This window comes from Trichechus manatus, unplaced genomic scaffold (genome assembly GCF_000243295.1).
Source record: "Trichechus manatus latirostris isolate Lorelei unplaced genomic scaffold, TriManLat1.0 scaffold00117, whole genome shotgun sequence".
Classification (NCBI taxonomy): Eukaryota; Metazoa; Chordata; class Mammalia; order Sirenia; family Trichechidae; genus Trichechus; species Trichechus manatus.
Window position 1 is genome coordinate 4,456,561 of NW_004444053.1, and position 18,064 is coordinate 4,474,624.

Below are 18,064 nucleotides of genomic sequence, written 5' to 3' on the forward strand. Positions count from 1 at the left end.
ATTGTTCAATTCTTACATTTGGGTCGTAGAAACAAATATTGAAAATGTTCTGTTTCTAAACATTCCCGAAAATACATGTGTGCATTGCTATTGCACCCAAAACGTACACACAGACATTAATTCAGCTTGATGCCTCAGATTCCATCTATACTTATGACTTCTTTTTTTTTTTTAATTGTACTTTTGGTGAAGGTTTACAGAACAAATAGTTTCTCATTAAACAGTCAATCCACATATTGTTTTATGACATTGGTTAACAACCCCACAACATGTCAACACTCTCCCTTCTCGACTTTTTTTTTTGGTGAAAATATACATAGCCAAAGATACACCATTTGAAAAATTTCTACATGCACAGTTCAGTGACATCGATTACGTTCTTCCAGTTGTGCTGCTATTCGCATTTTAGATGAAGGTTTATAGAACAAAATAGTTTCTCATTAAACAGTACACATGTTGCCCCATGACAATGGTTAACAACCCCCCTACATATCAACACTGTCCTTACTCAACCTTGGGTTCTGTATCACCAGCTTTCCTGTCCCTTTCTGCCTTCTAGTCCTTGTCCCTGGATTGCTGTACCTCATTAGTCCCGTTTTGTTTTATGGGGCTGTCCAATCCCCTGCTGAACAGTGAACCTCGGAAGTGACTTTACCACTGAGCTAAAACAGTGTCTGGGGGCCATACTCTCATATTGATGACTTCTTAACACAGATGTTTTCAGATCGAGTTTTAAGGGTATGTGGTCAAGAGAGCTAGAAGCCAGACTGGAAGGGACCCACAAGGATTGCATTCTCAGTTTTTGAATAACATTTTTACTCTGCTGTTGTTGCTCTGCTATAGGGTCGCTATGAATCAGAATCAACTCGACGGCAATGGGTTTGGTTTTTGGTTTTATTGTTGCTTAATCAGGTGTAGATCCATTATTTTAAATGTCTTTTTTTTTTTTTTTTCCTGTTTTGATGCAGAGTTTTTGGTTTCTGGGTCTGGCTGCCTCCAACAAGCACAACTCATGCACAGACTCACCTTCTCCTACCCTGGAGGAGAGACTAACAATGGTCAGTCATCAGCAAATCAGTATATGATTTGTTAAAGTTATCGATTAAATGAATTAAATGCCCTTTCAACTTTCAAAGTCTTTTGAGTTCCAAACACATTTATGAAAACAATCTCAACATTAAAAAGCAAACAATCAAAAAATCTCAACAGTTTTTCTCCCGGTTAAATTTTCTTTTAAAATCTTACTGGTGAAGTAAGAAGATGCTTTCATCAAAAATTTCATTGACTCAATGACCACTCACCCCGATAGCAGGCACAACGCCAAATTCTTAGTTTTTGGACATTGCCTAATGTATTTTTGATTTTCAGCAAATATTATTAAAATCAGGGATTCTTATATTGAGCCTGACATTCTGATTGGAATTAGTCCATACTTAAAAAATTACTAAATACTGATATTTACTATGTTTGTAATCAAGTATTTTCCCATAAAGGAAAAAAACAATCAAGGAATTAAACTGATGCCTCATGCATTTTTAAAAATGTTTTCAAGAGCTAAGGAATTATCAGCTTATTCACAACTAGTAAAAAAAAAGTAGCCTAAGATGCATAAAGACGATTTAGACGTCCCATATTCTAAGCAAGACCCACTTTTTTAAAATTCTAATTTGAAGGTCAAAAATAGGTTAGTAAGCTTCTCATTTATAGTTCCTTTTTTTCTTATTACTACTACTATTATCATTATTATTATTGCACTGTGCCCCTCTGCACTTCTTGGCTCTGACCAGAGCAGGGAGGAAAATCTGCCAAACTTTCATGAGATGGGTGGCTCTCAGGGGTACTTCTTGTCAAGCAGGAAGTACCAGAAATCTTGTAAAATGTCCAATACAAACTTTATTTTGCAGGCTGTAGAGGTTTGCATCTGGATACACATCTGCATTTGCTGGGTGCTGGGCCAAACTGAGACATTCAGTTTATCCATTGCTAATAAACATGTCAGCAGTTTCTTTGCTCTCACATCTGTTGTGAAAAATGTTATCTTTCCTGACGTGTATTTATTTTACGTATTAATACCAGCTTTCATAGATTACAGAATAAAGATACGCCTTCACTTAACAAATTCAATGGCATATGCTGGAAAGTGCCTTACAGGAGTGATGAGATAAATAAAAGATGAATATTGTATCTCGGATCCTGAAAAGCAAATCAACGTAAAGAATAACAACAGTACTTGGGATGGTCATGCCAGTAGAAACAACCTGCCTCTTATCAAGTTCATCTCAAAATATATTCAAGACACTCTGTGCATCACAGAAGTTCAGCAAAGTTTTTAAGAACCTATTATCACTTATATCATTATTAAGGCTGTCTTCATTCAAATGGAGAGCCTCCTTTCCCAAGGAAACAACCCTCAGAAATTTTCTTGTCATTCTATATTCTCCAGAATAACTGTCCTGTCTAATTTACTGAGATTGGACCTGTTAGGAGATCAAATGAGGTTTTGTTTATTAACATGCTTTGGAAAGAAAACTGTAAATTATCATGTAAGTGGTAAATGATTGCCAATATTTCTTTCCCTTTCTGTTCTTTCACTTTATTTCATAGTCAAGTATACTAATTTCAAGGGTCCATTCCACCTTCAACCACTCTATCTCCTTGCTTTCTGTCACCAATGCCAATACCCTAACCTCTCAAAATATTAGATCAGTGGGAAAAAGGTATTTTCCTAATTAAATTACAAAAAATGCAAATATAAAGAAAAAAATAGATAAATTTGACTGCGTTAAAATTAGGAACTTCTGATCTTCAAAAGACATGATATAGAAGGTAATAAGACAAGTCACAAACTGGAAAGAGGGTATTTGCAATACATTTTGGATGAGAAACCTGGTGTCTATAATAGCTAAAAACAAAAAAAATACCAAACCCGTTGCCATCAAGTCGATTCTGACTCAAAGTGACCCTCTAGGACAGAGTAGAACTGCGCCATCGGGTTTCCGAGGAGCTCCTGGTGGATTCAAACTGCTGCTCTTTTGGTTAGCAGCAATGGCTCTTAACCACTGCGCCACTAGGGTTTTCCAGAATATGTGAAGAACTCCTATAAATCGATAAGAAAAAAGAAAGACAACCCAATAAAAAAGTAACAAAATGCATGAGTAGACATATATCAGTGGAGGAAAAAGGAATGGCTTAGATATCTATTAAAAAAATACTCAACTTCATTAGCAACCAGGAAAATGCAAATTAATACCAAGAATGAGATAAAATTTCACAGGCACACCCAAATTAGGAAAAAAAAAACATTGGGCAAATCCAAGTATTGGTGACAATGTGGAGCAATGGGAGTGTAAAGTGGTACAACCCCTTTAGGAAACAATTTGACATGACCTAGTAATGTGGAAAATAATCATAGTCTACGATCTAGCAATTTTTCTCTTAGTTTTACACCCTAGAGAAACTCTTTAATAAATAAACTAGGAGACATGCATAAACACGTTCATAACAGTAATTTTGGTAATAACAAATAACTGTAAGTAAACCAAATATCTATCAATCAGAAGTAGAAAGGATGAATAAATTGTGATATAGTCATATAACAGAATTCGTTACAGCAATAAATAGTGATTAAGCAACATGCATCAATTTGGATTGATTTTACAAAAGCAATAAACTAAAAAAAAAAAGGCTATATTCAGTATGATGCCAAATTTGTAAAGTTCAATAAAAGCAAAACTAAACTACATATGATAAGGATATATGCATAAGTTATAAAACTGTAAAGAAAAGCAATTTTCTGGAGGCACTCTACTCTGCCAGCAAGCCTCCTGCCAGCCTCCTGCCTCTGCTGCCACCGTTCCTCTGCCACTGCTTTTCACCATCTTCGGTGTTACAGCTCTCTCTCTCTGTCTCCTGGTTCCAAGAACTTCTCAGCACAGGGATAGTAGGTCCAAAGGACATGCTCTACTCCTGGCTCTTCTTTCTTGGTCCCTTCCCTTCTCACCTCTGGGTTGGACCATTTTAAGCCTAGTGGGATGGTAAAACTGACCAATCCCCTCATTAGGGTTCCACACTTTATTTGCATGGTTCCACCCCCACAAGGGTGCCATGTACCTTATTTACGTTATTAAAAAGCTGTCCAATCCTTTTGGTGGCCACAAGCACCTTATTTGCATAGTACCACCCAGTCTTTTGGTGGGAGTTACAAGACCATGGTCAGAAAAGCCATATAAAAGAAATCCATTGCATGACAGGACACTCCCTGGCATTTCTAGCTATGGTTCTTTCATAGTTGGAGGATAACTTCCCCCTCCTAATCATTTTACCAGTCCAAAACAGTCATTAACAATTAGTCCTTCAGTGGGGCAAAAGGTCCTCAGGGTACAGTTACTCAGGTACCTGCCACTCAGGTCTGCTGCACATGTCCATCTGATCTGGTCAGGTTCTCCAAAAGTCATCTGGCCTCTGATAAAATTTAACTGAGATATTATTCCCTTGCTCTGAGCCTCAGGAGGTATTAGCAGAGCAAAAACTTTAAGAGACTTTAGGTTCAGCTACTGTAGTCCAGTCCAGCAGTGCCTCCCCCTTCATCCACTCTTTTACACTTATAGCTTCCATAATCACAGTTTTTACAATTACATTAACCCTGTTACCAATCAACACTCGAAACTGAATCTTGTAATTTTATCAATATCTTCTTCCACCCTCTCTTCCCCAGACCTCAGGAAAAGAGGAAACTATTCAGTGGAGATTCTCCCTTGTCCCTCTAATTTTGAGTGTAAGCACACTCACAAAAGTGTGTAAGCTAGCCACTTCATGCCTTATCTCCCCCCATTTTAGATAGTCAATGTTTAAATTGCCCATCCCTATCAAAATAGTACTCTGAGGAGACAAGCATGTTCTTGGCCTTGAAGAATCTTCTGTTCTAGTTGGAACTTTGAGCATCTGCATCCATAAAACAAAACGTTAGCTTTACAATGGAAACAAATAGAAAGAGAACAGCAAAAGAAGCCAACAGTAACCAGAAGAAAGGAAATAATAAAGATCAGAGGAGAAATAAATGAAATAGAGAATAGAAAATCAATAGAAAGAATCAATGAAACCAAAAGTTGGTTCTTTGAAAGGATCAACAAAATCTACAAACCACTGGCCAAACTGACAAAAGAAAAACAGGAGATGAAGCAAATAACCCAAATAAGAAATGAAATGTGGGACATTAAAACAGACACAACTGAAATAAAAAGGTTCATAACAGAATACTATGAAAAACTGTACTCTAACAAATTTAAAAACCTAGAGGAAATGGACAAATTGCTAGAAACACACTACTTACCTAAAGTAACACAAACTGAGGTTGGAAATCTGAACAGACCCATAACAGAAGAGATTGAAAAGGTGAAGAAAAAGCTCCCAACAACAAAAAAAGCCCTGGCCCAGATGGCTTCCCTGGAGAATTCTACCAAACATTCATAGAAGAGCTCACACTAGTATTGCTCAAACGATTTCAGAACATAGAAAAGGAAGGGATACTTCCGAATTCATTCTAGGAAGCCAGCATAACCCTGATATGAAAACTAGGCAAAGACATCAAGGCATCACAAAAAAAGAAAAAAGAAAAAATTGTAAACCAGTATCTCTCATGAATATATTTTATGCCAAAATTCTCAGCAAAGTTCTAGCCAACAGAATTCAGCATTATATAAAAAAATAATAAAATACCACTACCAAGTGGCTTTCATATCAGGTATGCAAGGATGGTTCAGCATTAGAAAATCAATCAACGTAATCCACCACATAATTAGAACAAAAGAAAAGAATCACATGATCATCTCAGTCGACGCAGAAAAGGCATTCAGTAAAGTCCAACACCCATTCCTAATAAAAACTCTATTATAACCAGAACAGAAGAAAAATTGCTCAATATAATAAAGGGTATCTATACAAAATCAACAGCCAACATCGTTCTCAACAGAGAGAGGCTGAAAACATTTCCCCCTAAGAACAGAAAAAAACCAAGGATGCCCGTTATTACCACTCATATTTAACACTGTGCTGGAAGTCCTAGCTAAAGCAATATACAAGAAAAAGAAGTAAAGGACATCCAAATTGGAAAGAAAGAAGCAAAACTATACCTATTCGCAGAGGATATGACACTATACCTAGAGAACCCTAAAGACTGCACCAGAAATTTATGGGAACTAATAGAAACATTCAGCAGAGTAGCATAATAAAAGATAAACATAAAAATCTGTTGGATTCCTATATACCAATAAAGAGAACTACAATAAGGAAATCGGGAAAGCAATACCATTTATAATAGTCTCTAAAAAATAAAATACTTAAGAATAAAGCTAACCAGGGATGTAAAAGACTTATACAAAGAAAACTGCAAAACACTATTGCAAAAAACCAAAAGAGATCTACATAAATGGAAAAACATGCCACGCTCATGAATAGAGGAAGACTCAACATTGGAAAATGTCAATCTTACCCAAAGCGATCTACAGATATAATGCAATCCTTGTCCAAATACCAACAGCATGCTTTAATCAGATGGAAAAACTAATCATTAACTTTACATGGAAAAGAATATGCCCCGGACAAGTAAAGCACTATTGAAGAAGAAGAACAAAGTAGGAGGCCTCACACTACCTGACCTCGGAAACTACTTGTCTTAGTCATCTAGTGCTGCTGTAACAGAAATACCACAAGTGGATGGCTTTAACAAAGAGGAGTTTATTCTCTCACAGTTCAGTAGGCTACAAGTCCAAATTCAGGGCATCAGCTTCAGGGGAATGCTTTCTCTGTCGGCTCTGGAGGAAGGTCCATGTCATCAATCTTCTCTTGGTCTGGGAGCTTCTCTGCATGCTCAGGAACCTCAGGTCCAAAGGATGCACTCTGCTCCTGGCACTGCTTTCTTGGTGGTATGAGGTTCCCATGTGTCTCTGCTCACTTCTGCATTTTATATCTCAGAAGAGATTGGCTTAAGACACTATCCAATCTTGTAGACCTCATCAGTATAACTGCCACTAATCCATCTTATTACATCATAGTGATACACTTTCTAACACTTAAGGAAGTCACATCAGATTACAAAATGGTACACAATCATACAATACTAGGAATCATGACCTAACCAAACTGATACATACATTTTTGGGGGGACATAATTCAATCCATGACACTACTATACAGCTATGGTAGTCAAAACAGCCTGGTACTTGTATGACAGACACATAGCCCAATTGAACAGAATTGAGAACCCAGACGTAAATCCATCCACCTACAGCAACCTGATCTTCAACAAAGGCCCGAGTTCTATTAAATGGGGAAAAGATGGTCTTTACAACAAATGGTGCTGGCAAAATTGGATGCCCATCTGTAAAAAAATGAAACAGGACCCATACCTTACACCATACACAAAAACTAATTCAAAATGGATCAAAGACCTAAATGTAAAACCAAAAACTATAAAGATCATAGAAGAAAAAAATAAGGTCAATGCTAGAAGCCCAAACACACAGCATAAAGATTATACAAACCATAACTAAGAATACACAAACACCAGAAGATAACTGGGATCTTCTAAAAATTAAATGCTTATGCTCATCAAAAAACTTCACCAAAAGAGTAAAAAGAGAACCCACAGACTGGGGAAAAAAATTTGCTATGACAAATCTGGCAAAAGTTTAATCTCTAATATTTATAGGCAAAACCAAAACCTCTACAACAAAAAGTGTTTCACTGGCCAGGAATCAACTTGGGCCTCCTGTGTGGCAGGCAATAATTCTACCACTGAACTGCACAAGCAAAATTTTGCTGAAGCTCATTCAAAAGCGACTGCAGCGGTTTATTGACGGAAATTCAAGCCGGTTTCAGAAGAAATCTGGCTGATGCCAGATTGATCCTGGCTGAAAGCAGAGAATACCAGAAAGATGTTTACCTGTGTTTTATTGACTATGTAAAGGCATTTGACTATGTGAATCGTAACAAATTATGGATAACATTGTGAAGAATGGGAATTTCAGAACACTTAATTGTGCTCACGAGAAACCTGTACTTAGATCAAGAAGCAGTCATTCAAATAGAACAAGGGGATACTGCATGGTTTAAAATCAGGAGAGGTGAGTGTCAGGGTTATAACCTTTCACCATACCTATTCAATCTGAGAAGCTGGACTATATGAAGAAGGGAGCATCAGGATTGGAGGAAGACTCACTAACAACTTGCGTTATGCAGGTAACACAACCTTGCTTGCTGAAAGTGAAGAGGACTTGAAGCACGTACTGATGAAGATCAAAGACTACAGCCTTCAGTATGGATTACACCTCAACGTAAAGAAAACAAAAATCCTCACAACTGGACAGATAAGCAATGTCATGATAAATGGAGAAAAGATTGAAGTTGTCAAGGATTTCATATTACTTGTATCCACAATCAACACCTATGGAAGCAGCAGTCAAGAAATCAAAAAATGCATTGCATTGGGCAAATCTGCTGCAAAAAATTTCTTTAATGTGTTGAAACCAAAGATGTTACCTTGAAGATTAAGGTGCACCTGACCGAAGTCATGATGTTTTCAGTCGCCTCATATGCATGCAAAAGCTGGACAATGAATAAGGAAGACCGAAGAATTGACGGCTTTGAATTGTGGTGTTGGTGAAGAATATTGAATATACCATGGACTTCCAAAAGAACGAACAAATCTGTCTTGGAAGAAGTACAACCAGAATGTTCCTTAGAAGCAAGAATGGCGAGAATGCGTCTCAAATACTTTGGACATGTTATCAGGAAGGATCAGTCCCTGGAGAAGGACATTATGCTTGGTAAAATAGAGCGTCATGGAAAAAGAGGAAGACCCTCAATGAGGTGGATTGACACAGTGGCTGCAACAATGGGCTCAAGCATAACAATTGTGAAGATGGGGCAGGACTGGGCAGTATTTCGTTTTGTTGTGCATAGGGTCACTATGAGTCAGAACTGACTTGACGGCACCTAACAACCACCACCACCACAATAACAAACAGACAAATAGTCCAATTAAAAAATGGACAAGGGATATGAACAGACACTTTACCAAAGAAGACATTCAGGAGGCTAACAGACACATATGGAAATGCTCATGATCACTAACCATTAGAGAAATGCAAATCAAAACTGCAATTAAATACCATCTCACCCTGACATTACTGGCATAATAAAAAAAAAAAACAAAACAGAAAATAACAAATGTTGGAGAGACTGCAGGGAGTTTGGATCTCTTATTGTTGGTGGGAATGTAAGATGGTACAACCATTTTGGAAAATGATATGGCACTTTCTTAAAAAGCTAGAAATGGAAATACCGTATGATCCAGCAATCCCACTCCTAGGAATAAAACCTAGAAAGATAAGAGCTGTCACAAGAATAGACATAAGCACACTTATGTTCTTTGCAGCATTATTCACGATAGCAAAAAGATGGAAACAACCTAAGTGCCCATCAACAGAAGAATGGATAAACAAACTATGGTACTTACACACAATGGAATGCTAGGCAACGATAAAGAACAATGATGAATCTGGGTAACATCTCTCAACATGGATGAATCTGGAGGGCATTATGCTGAGTGAAATACATCAGTCACAAAAGGACAAATACTGCATGAGACCTCTTTTATAAAAACTCAAGAAAAGGTTAAAAAAAAATCTTTGATGGTTACGATAGTGGGGAGGGAAAAACACTGACTAGGTAGTAGACAAGTGGTAACTTTGGTGAGGGGTAAGACAGTACACCATACTGAGGAAGTCAGCACAACTCGACCAAGGCAAAATCATAGAAGCTTCATAGACACATCCAAACTCCCTGAGGGACCGAATTACCAGTCTGAGGGCTGGGGACCATGGTCTCAAGGGACATCTAGCTTAATTGGCATAACATAGTTTATAAAGAAAATGTACCACATTCTACTTTGGTGAGTAGCGTCTGGGATCTTAAAAGCTTGTGAGCGGCCATCTAAGAGACTCCACTGGTCCCACCCCATCTGGAGCAAAGGAGAATGAAGAAAACCAAACACACAAGGGAAAGATTAGTCCAAAGGACTAATGAACCACAATAAATAATGAAGGCTAATAATCTCCACCAGACTCAGTCCAGAACAACTAGAGATCCTCAGCTACCACCACCAACTGCCCTGATAAAGATCACAATAGAAGGTCTCGGACAGAGCAGGAGAAGAATGTACAACAAAATTCAAACTCACAATAAAAGATTAGACTTATTGATCTGACAGAGACTGGAGAAACCCCGAGAGTATGGCCCCCGGATACTCTTTTAACTCAGGACTGAAGTCACTCCTGAAGTTCACCCTTCAGCCAGAGATTAGACAGGCCTGTAAAACAAACAACATGCATAGTTCAATTATGTATATGAGCCTAAATGGGGACACACCAGCCCAAAAGCAAAGAAGAGAAGGCAGGAAAGGACAGGAAAAATGGAAATGGGGAACCCAGGGTGGAGATGGGGAGAGTGTTGACACATGGTGGGGTTGGCAATCAATGTCTCAAACAATTTGTGTATTAATTATTTAATGAGAAACTGAATTGCACTGTAAGCTTCCACGGAAATCACAATTAAAAAAAAAAACAGTTGCCATCAAGTTAACCCCAACTTAGGAATGGCAACCCTATGCGTGTCAGAGTAGAACTGTGGTCCAATAAGTTTTCAGTGACTGATTTTTCAGAAGCAGTTCACCTGGCCTTTCTTCTGAGGTGCCTCTGGGTGGACTCGAACCTCCGAACTTCCAGTTAGCAGACAAACGTGTTAACCATTCTACCACCTAGGGTCTCCACTGTTGCTGTTAGCCAACTGTTAATAATAAAAGAGAGGAACTTACATTGGAATGATATTTAATTGGGTTTACTCTGGGGCATCATGCTCGGGCACCATGCTCAGGCACCTGACTGCAACCCAAATTCAAACTTCAGCCTTATATTCAGAAAAACTATGAAGCTCGTGATAATCGCATGGCTCAAAATAATGCAATACCCATTCTGTGTGAAGTAAACCAAGTCTTAAATCCAGGAAAAGGGTATATCAGTGGGGACTTGGGGACACTTTCCTGTGGGAAAGCTGCATCAGAACTCTGTTGCACTTCAAGAATCCATCAGAAATATTTTTATTTATGAGGGATCAAATTTTATGTGTATGTTGACCTGCAGTATATGAAACATGTTCTCAAGATGTGGTGTTTTACAGGAATGAAGCAAATGGACTAAAGTGTGATGTGTGAGCATTCTCCTTCAGGGTTAGTAAAACTATTCTTGTTTAAGATTTTAAAAAACAGCAGAAGTGTATTTAGAGGACCCAAGAGGGGAAACAAAACGACTAAATCACAATCAGAATATCTACATTCAATGTTTATTTTCAACCCATTATAAGATTGGAGTTGAAGCTTGGCTCAGATATGGAATAGACAACATGACCTTTTGGGAAATCACAGCATTTCTCTGTTCTCCAGTTTTCTTATCTATAAAATAGAGAGTTGGACCTTTGCTTTCTTCAATATTAGAAAACTCTAGAAAGTCCAAACATTCCATAATACTAAGATTTATAAATTCAGTGATTCCATTCCAATTGAGGTATTCTTGTTCAAAACATTTTTTAGAAGGGAGTCCTGGTGGCACATTGGTTAAGCACTTGACTCTTAAAGGTGGTCGGTTCGAATCCAACAGCAGCTCCACGGGAGGAAGACATGGCAGTCTGCTTCCATAAAGATTATAGCCTAGGAACCCTATGGGACAGTTCTGCTCTGTCATATAGAGTCACTGTGAGTCGGAATTGACTCATGACAAGGGGTTTGTATTTTTGGTTTTAAAAAAGGAAGATTCCACGGACTTTCACTTTCCCAAATTTTCCATCTCCCAGTTTGTCTTACAGGAACCCCTCTCCACAGGAGAGTCATGTGCTGGCAACCCACTGGGAAATCACCTTCTTTCTTTGAAGTCCTGATCACTTCTACACCATCAGTGGACACTGAACACCTTATGCCTAAAATGTATTTGTGGAACTGGCACATCCCTGGCCCAGCCTGGAGTGGCCCTTCATCTAAAAAGTGCCTTTTACAGTTAAGAGCAATAAAAGTTTCTTTGGTTTCAGTAAAGAATGCTTGAAGGTGAAGGTGAATATAACATTTTTTTTGCTCTTTCACCACATAAATTTTTGTTTTTATGGCTTTCAAAACTGAAAAAATTTTCTATCTTAAAAGGAAATATTTCTCCTGCTCTGAAAATGCTAGCATTGGAAAACCAATGTATACTGGCAAATAATGTGGGAAATAGACATGCAGAACATTTAATAATGATTGAATACATAAAACATTTTTCTTTTGTTGTTATGTGACAGTTGGATGATTTTCAACTTCCTGCTCACTGCTCAGGCTCTAAGCTTCCAATTTGGGGATTTTTCCTTTTCTTTCTTCTCCCTGCCTCCCCCATCCCCTTCTTCCCTCCTCCTTCCTCGCTGGGAAAACACAAATGGTTTTGATTACATAATAGCTGCAAACTTTATATCTCCCACTTCAATTGTTACACATCATAAACGGAGGAATGAATCTCAGACTCCATTAAGACAAAGGTTGGTCTGGATTGTTGGGAGGTCTTTCATGTTGGTATGATAAAAAGAAAGTTTCTGTAGGAAAAGGAAATGTGGAGCCCATGCTCTGACTACCAACGGCTCAGCTTAAAGAGTGACAAGACCTCAATTCTAGTCAAGGAAAGAGTGAAGCCTGGAGTCCAGGACCAGCACCACCCCTACTGGGTTCAACCAAACCAACCGGAGCATTAATATGTGAAGGCTAATGAGCGTTAAGTGTTAAGCAAGGATATGCAGATCCCAGAACTGCAATAGGCACACCTTATTGACTCTGATCCTTTCCTCTCTTATCTGTAGTTCCCTTTTAAAATTTCTTTTACAAATAAAGTTCTGTTGTTAGGTGATGTTGCGTCAATTTTCAACTCATAGTGACCCCATGTGACAGAGTAGAATTGCCCGGTAGGGTTTTCTAGGCTGTACTCATTATGGAAACAGATCACCAGGTCTTTCTCCTGCAGAGCCACTGAGAAGATTCGAACTGACAACATTTTGGTTACAGTCAAGCACTTAACCATTGTGCAACCAGGCCTCCTCTCTGTTGCCATAGTGCTCAGGTAAACAAACTGGAAACAGGTCAAAGCAGCACTTTTATTCAGTCATACACAAATATTTACGGAGAACCTACTACGTGCTAGGCACTGTTCTAGACTGGGACATTTCAATGAACAAAGCAGGCAAAATTCTCTTTTGTAAGGGAGAAGGCAATTAAAAAAAAAGCAGTATGAATAAGTGTATTATAGAGTCTTTTAGAAGGTAATAATAAATGCTGTGGAACAATAGGGCAAGGAAGAGGTGCAGTAAAACTTGCAAAACCCAGGACCTGTGTAAGGTGGAAACCTGTCAGGGAAGGAAAACGCAAATATTTTCCACTAACAGAGAGTAATAGAAAAGTGGTAAGACTGCACCCTATCAAAGGTGGAAAACTTGTGAGACCCGGAAAAACAAGGCAGTCCCAACGAGTTCCAGCTCTCACAGGTTTCACTGAATACGAAATGCTGGATAGGATTGAGGGAGTTGTCTTTTTAAACAGTGTGGTTAGTGGAGGCCATATTAAAAAGGTTATATGTGAGCAGAGACTATTTTGAATCTTGGAAGGAGGAAGGCTAGTGACGTTTCCATTTGGGGAAAAAAAACTGCTCTGGGTAATGGCCTCGTTTTGCCTGTTTCTTTGGTAAATTTTTTATGCTGTCTGGTGATGTGACACCAAATGACTACCCTCACATCTTACTTCTGAGTACATTTAAACCAATAAAATGCAGTAATTTTTAATTGAGCCCCTACTACATAATAGGCACTGCTTCAGGTGCTGGGGATACATCATTAATAAAGTAAATAGCATCCCTTCTTTCTTGGAGCCTCCATTCTAGGTAAGAGAGGCAAAGACACAAGTAGAACAAGATAATTTCAGACAGTGGTAAGTATTATGAAGACATAGAATAAGATAATGTGGTAGCAAGTGAGTGGAGGGATGGGCTTTAGATACAGTGGTGAGGGACAGACTCTCTGACTTGGACCTGAGACCTGAACAAGAAGATTACAGTGGGCAGGTAAAGAGTTTCTCAGCATAAAGAACAACATGTGCAAAATCTCTGAGAAAATTCAATTTGCCTGTTTTAAGAAGGAATAGAATGAAGGCCAATGTGGGTAGAATAAGAAGGAAGCTGGCAAGAGATGATATCAGAAAAATAGGCAGGGACTGATCCATGGGCATTAGATTTTAGTATAATTGCAATTGGATCATACTGGAAGGCTTTAAGCATGAGCTGATGAACATCTTTAAAAAGATCATATTTATGTCACTACCTGGTTATAATTAGTACAGGAGAGCTTGGTTTTCCCCAAAAGAAACTCTGTAGTACTTTACATGGCCATCAGAGAACAACCATCAGCTTTAGGATGCTTTATGAAATTTTGGGATAGAAGTTGTAAAGAAATACAACATCCAAATTGTTGCTTAAGGCTTAAGTCCGTTATGTGGTATATAATTTAACACTTTTATGATTCAAAAATATCCATTTCAGTTCACAAAATATTTATTCTTTTGAGTGTGAGGCTATGTGGGAAGTGTGTGTGAGTGAGTGTGCAATGTGTGAGCGTAAGAGATGTGAAGTATAAAAATGAACATGGCTGGCTCTCAGTGAACTTATAGTCTGATGGAGGAGAAGAGAGATTGTTTTACCAAGGTTCGAGGTCACTAACAAAAGATCACATACATGCTCTATTAGCCCATGGGAAACGTTTTACTCACTCAGAAGAGACAGATTGAGTTCGGCTTCACTAGTGGGCACCAGTCTTCCACGGCCAGCAGGCTCATCCTGCATATGTCCAGGGCAGGGCAGATGTCTACATTCACCCTTTTAGTGCCATAGTGGAGAGACCCTGTTCCCTCCTCACAATGAACAAATATAGAAGCGGCTGGCCAGGTGCCATATGGTGCCTGCACACGAGCAACAGAAAGAGAAAGCTACTCTGTGCCCGGGACAGGGGGGAAGGCTTCTCTGACAAGGAGAAGGAACTGGGAAAAGTTGAGAGAGCCAATTCCCAGCCTCCTTATCAGAGATGTTCTGGGACCAAGGCCTTTACTTGGGTGGCCTGGATGGGAGGTGCAATGGTTTTGTGTCAGACCATTCCCCAACAGAGATAATATTAATTTTTGACAGTAATAAGTAAAAGCATATATAGGGCCTGTTTTTGTTGTTGTTGTGTACTGTCAAGTCAATTTAGACTCATAGCGACTCCATGTGACAAAGTAGAACTGCCCCATAGGGTTGTCTTGGCTGTAATCTGTACAGGAGCAGATTACAAGGTCTTTCTTCTGTGGCACCACCAGGTGAGTTCAAACTGCCAGCCTTTCAGTTAGCAGCTCTGTGCTTAACTATGGTGCCACCAGGGCCCCTTATACAGGGCTCTACAGGAACACAAATAAAGGATTCAGAGGTGTTTTCTTGGAGGAGGTGATTCCTGAGCTAATGTTGAAAGTGAATAACAACTAGCCAGATGAAGAAAGGAGTGCCATGTATTCCAGGGAGATGGGACAGTGAGCAATCCCAGCGCACAGTTACCTTGGTAACCTTAAGTACAAGTGATGACACACTTGCTGAGGGTGAGAGGGGCCTGCAGTGAAGGCCCTCATGTCCCAGCCAGGCCCTCTGACTGCTCTGTAGACAGTGGGGCTCCACTAGAGACTTGCAGGTAAGAGACGAAATGTGCATTTCAGGCAGATGTATTGCTCAGAAGTATCGATCAGGGTTCTCTGGCTGCAAACAACCGAAATAGACCCCAACTAAAAAGGAAGCTTACAGAATTCAAGGAAAAGCTAAAGAGCCAGACCTTGGAAAGGATGATCTCGGAGTAGTCCCATGATCTAGACAGTAGGATGACAGTGGACATCCTCCTCAGAGATGAACCTATTATTACTGTGTTCTTTAAAAATAAAACTGTTACTTTATTAAGGAATACCCTGACATGTATACATAGTGTAAAACATCAAATAGTATTGCACAAATTGTATCATAATGTAGTTACTTGCTGCTGAGTTGGCTCCGACTCATGGCTACTCCATGTACAACAGAATGAAACGCTGCTCAGTCCAGCACCATCTTCACAATCATTGGTATGCTTGAGTCCATGGTTCCAGCAACTATGTATTTAACCTTCCAACCTAGGGGCTCAATAATAATAATAATAATAATTATCTATCTCCTACCCTCACTCCATCCCATACTGATGCAACTCCAAAGAACCACTTTCAATCATTTAGCTGTTTTTCTTTCTAAATTTACCTTTGTATTTCTAAATTAAAACAAAAAAAATATTTGTACTGCTAACCAAAGCTAAATAGATAAAAATATTGCCTGTCACGTGCAGAATGAGTTGGAAGTGATGGTAGAAAATGAAGCAGGGAGATGAACTGGGATACTATTATATAAGTACAAAAATGATTGTCTCTTGTTTCCACGGATCTGAATAACTTAAACATATACATTATTTGTCAATAATGTACATTATTTATTCTTATTATTTTTAACATGGCTGGGATAGGGCAAAATGTTTACTTACCATAAATCAGAGAAATTAGGCCTGGGTCCAAACATAGTTGTAAGGCAGGCAAAGCATGCTTGAAAGAAATTCATTTTGCAGGAAAAGGTGTTGGAATGTATCAGTTTGCTTATGTTTCTATCTCGTTTACCAGCAGAAATGCAGACTCAGTAAAAGCTCTCATTTATTGACTACATAAACTTCATAAGAAAAATGAAAACAAGCCTTCAAACTGTATATTTAAATATTTTGTAAACATGTTTATATCTGTGCATATAACATACAGATATACATAATATGCCTGTGTACATACATATCCATATACAAAACCAAACCAAACCCCATTGCCATCGAATTGATTCTGACTGATAGCAACCCTATAGGACAGAGTAGAACTGCCCCATAAGATTTCCAAGGCTGTAATATTTGTGGAACCCAGGTGGTGCAGTGGTTAAGAGCTCAGCTGCTAACCAAAAAGTCAGCAGTTCAGATCCACCAGCTGCTCTTTGGAAACCCTATAGGGTAGTTCTACCCTTTCCTATAGGGTCACTATGAGTCAGAATCCACTCCGCGGCAAGGGGTTTGGCTTTTTTGTTTTATTCTTTAAGGAAGCAGCCTACCACATCTTTCTCTCCACTGAGTGGCTTGTGGATTTGAACCACCAACCTTTTGGTTCACAGCCGAGCACTTAATCACTGCACCACCAAGGCTCCTTATCCGTATACTGCATATATAATATTTCCATGCTCTATACCTTTGAGAAGAAAAAGCTGCAAACATGCATTAATAATCTGAACACGGAATGTACAAAGTATGAATTTAGGAAAACTGGAATTTGTCAGAAATGAAATGGAATGCAAAAATCCTAGGCATTAGGAGCTGAAATGGCCTGGTGCTGGTCATTTTGAATCAGACAGTCATATGGTCTACTATGCAAAGAATGACAAATTGAAGAGGAATAGCATCATGTTCATCATCTAAAAGAACATTTCAAGATCTATCCTCAAGTATAATGCTGTCAGTCTTTGGATAATATTCATACACTTACAAGGAAGACCAGTTGATACAACTATTATTTAAATTTACGCACCAAACATTAATGTCAAAGATGAAGAAACTGAAGATTTTTACCACTTTAGCAGTCTGAAATGGATCAAACACACAATCAAGATGCATTGATAATTACTGGTGATTGGAATGTGAAACTTGGAAACAAAGAAGGATTGCTAGTTGAAAAATATGGCCTTGGTGATAGAAACAACGCCAGAGATTGCATGATAAAATTTTGGAAGACCAACAACTTCTTTTTTTTTTTTTTTTTTTATTGTACTTTAGGTGAAGGTTTACAGAACAAATATTTTCTCATTAAACAGTCAGTACACATATTGTTTTATGACAT